The 3,550-nt window shown below is 41.1% G+C and overlaps 1 pseudogene; it reads right to left on the reverse strand.

Moving 5' to 3' along the window:
* Nucleotides 1-557: 557 nt before the first annotated feature.
* Nucleotides 558-2,900, reverse strand: LOC149516065 (25S ribosomal RNA; annotated as a pseudogene).
* Between the last annotated feature and the right edge of the window lie 650 nt (nt 2,901-3,550).

Consider the following 3,550-nt stretch of genomic DNA (forward strand, 5'->3'; position numbering starts at 1 on the left):
GAGGGCTTCAACTATAAATAAAAGGCCTCCCCACTCTCATTAGATATATAAAAACACTTAAGTGAATACAAGTTATAGCATTTCCAAACATATCTTGCTTTCTAACCTTTTCTAGCTTTAAAGTGTTTTTTAGTGTTTTTTTTAGTGCTTGCCCTGTAAAAGAGTTTTTAGGTTGACTTAGCCATACAAGGAAGGAGTCCAGCCTAAGGCCACATGGAGCATTGGCATAAGTCCTAAGCTTATGACACCAGTATCTGGTGATGGTGTCTGAGGCAACAATTCACACCAAAGGGCTAGCATCTACTGATGATGTCTAAAGCAACAATGAGCCAGTATTTGCTAATAGTGTTAGATGCGATCAATTACTCCAACCAAGGGCCAGATGCTATCATTAGCATTCAAGGTAATAACCTACACCAGGGGTAAGTGTGTGCTGATAGAGTTCGAGGCAAGTGCCTACATTAAAGGCAAGCCCACTTTGTAACAAATACCAAGGGCATTTCACAAAGTTGGACTAAGGTCAAGCTCAACAGGGCCTTTTTTCCTCGTTGATTCTACCAAGCTTGTTCTCTTGTCTATGGTTTCATTAGATAATAGACAGGGATAGTAGGAATCTTGTTAATCCATTCATATACATCACTAATTAGATAATGAGGCATTTGGCTATCTTAAGAAAGTCATAGTTATTCCCGCCATTTACTTGTACTAGGTTGAATTTTTTCACTTTGACATTCAAAGCACTAGGCAAAAATCACATTATGTGAGCATCTGCAGGGATCATTGCAATGTTTTTTTTTTAATTAAATAGTTAGATTCCTTTTGTCTATACCAGTTTTGAGTCGATTATTCATTGCCTAAAAAACGCCCTCAAATGAGCCATTCCCAATTCATACCCTGACTGGCATTCAGTGACATGCTTTCACTGTAAGAATAGCTTAAGTAGTGCACTAGCAACCGATAGGTTCAGGACTACGACACCCATACCTAGCCTTCAGAGCCAATCTTTTTCTCGAGGTTATGGATCCATTTTGCCAACTTCCCTTACCTACATTATTCCATTGACCAAAGGCTGTTCACCTTGGAGATCTGATGTAGTTATGAGTATGATTGGGCATGGATGACACTCGATCCTTTAGATTTTCAAGGGTCGCTAGAGACACACTGGACACCACGTGACGTATGGTGCTCCTTCGATCACTGTACTCTACCTCTGGCTTAGCCAATTCTAGGGTGGGCAAGCTATTAAACAAAAAAGATAACTCTTCCTAAGGCCTCCACTGATGTCCCTAGACTCCTTAACATTGTTGTTAGCCATTGTCTTGGTTCAAGAATTTTAACCTAATTCCCTTTTGAAGCTCACACTAGATGTACTATCAAATAGGCTTCTCCTGTCTCTTAGGATCGACTAACCCATATGCAAGTGTCATTCACATGGAACCTTTCCTCTCTTTGACCTTCAAAGTTCTCATTTGAATATTAACTATTTATTATTACCACCAAGATTTGCACCAATGGCTACTTTGCTTAGGCTTGTGCCCTAAGTTTTATGGTGACTACTGTGCCCTTTTACTCATCAGCGCCTAGCCCTTGCCCAAATGATCAGGTATAGGTTATGTACTTAAGCACCATCCATTTTTAGGGCTAGTTGATTTGGTAGGTAAGTTATTACACACTCTTTAGTAGATTTTGACTTCTATGACCACCATCCTACTATCTTAATTGACTAACACTCTTTTGTGGGCTCTAGGTTACTGTGCAAATAGGCACCATAACCTAGCTTTTCAGTTTATCTTGCATTGCCAATTCTACTTAGTAAAAATGGCCTACTTAGAGCTCTTGATTCCCCGGCATGGCTCAATAAGGCAATCTCGTTGTCCTACCTATTTAAAGTTTGAGAATAGCTCAAGGGTGTTCCACCCCTGATGCCTCTAATCATTGGCTTTGCCTGATAGATTTCACTAAGGGCTCCAGCTATCCTTAGGCAAACTTTAGAGGGAACCAGCTACTAAACAGTGCAATTAGTCTTTCGCCTCTATACCCAAGTTAGACAAATGATTTGCATGTCAATATCATTGCAAGCCTCCATCAGAGTTTCCTCTAACTTTGCCCTGCTCAAGCATAGTTCACCATATTTTGGGTCTTGATAGGCATGCTCACACTCAAACCATTCTCAAAAGATTAAGGTCAATTAGCAATGCACCTATAAGGGATCATGCTAATCAGCTTCTTTCTGCCTTATAACTTTTCTAACTCATTAACTCACACACATGTTAGACTTCTTCGCATGTGTTTCAAGACAGGCTAGATGAGGAGCCTATAGGCCAATGCCAAGAGCACACGAGTGCTGTGTTTCATGATTCCTGAGATGATGCCTCCACCGATATATCGAAAGCTTGGGCTTAAACCACCACTGCAACCCATATTTGTCCATATCCTACACTGATCGATAGATTGGCTTTCACCATTCCACATCCAATTAAGGTACATCACCAGCCCTTATTTACTTCCCTTCTAACAATTTCAAGCACTCTTTATCTTTCTTTTCAAAGTCTTTTTCATCTTACCCTCGTGGTACTTGTTCGCTATCGATCTCTCACTCATATTTAGCCTTGGATGAAATTTATCACCCGATTAAGGTTGTATTCCCAAACAACCTGACTTGCTAACAGTGCCTTATGGTGTGACTGAGTCTTGGCACAATTGGGTTTTCACCCTCTCTGACACCCCTTTCTAGAGGACTTAGGCCTAATTTGTTATACTAAGGACACTTTTCCAGACTATAATTCAAATGCCGATGCCTCTCGATTCTCAAGCTAGGCTTTTCTCAGTTCGTTCACCGTTGCTAGGGAGTTATGGTAAGTTTCTTTTCCTTTACTTATTATATGCTTAAACTCAGTAGGTGATCTTACCTAACCTGGGGTCATAATGTAAGCATTGATCAAGTGATAAAAGGGGTCTAATGGGGTCTAGATGGACAATGAGTGCATGTCACTAGAGACAAGACATGTTGGGAGCTTTACCACTGATGGTTACAGCACTATCATTACAGGGACTCACTTTTGGGCCAACCATGACTGACAAGATCATGGTAGGCCATCTTTCACCCTTTTTACCCAGAGGGTAGGGGATTGAAAGGAGGCGATGATGCATGACACCTAGGCAAGCAAGCCCTTGATCTAGTGGCATGGGGCACAACTTACATTCAAAGACTTAATGGTTCATGGGATTTTGGCTCTCAGACTAATGCAAAAGCCAAGATATCCATTATCAAGAGCTGTTTTGGTTTTTCATGACAAAAAGAGTCAAGATGCCACCCAAGCATGCACTATGAATGGGATGGAGATAGCATACATGCTCTTTTTCATTCTGGTTCCTTGGTGCAATTCACGCTGGGGGTTCATTATTCACCTACGAGTGACAATACCAATCATGTGGCCCATGTAAAAGTAGAACAAAGTGATCATCGGGCTTGCCTAAAGTCTAAAAGGCTCATGGCATGGAGGCATCCTTAACCCCCTTGGTGTTTCGTTAACGTATTCGTGGGTTTTGA

This window comes from Durio zibethinus, chromosome 11, assembly GCF_047325235.1.
Source record: "Durio zibethinus cultivar Kanyao isolate XHJ-2024 chromosome 11, ASM4732523v1, whole genome shotgun sequence".
NCBI classification, from domain to species: Eukaryota; Viridiplantae; Streptophyta; class Magnoliopsida; order Malvales; family Malvaceae; genus Durio; species Durio zibethinus.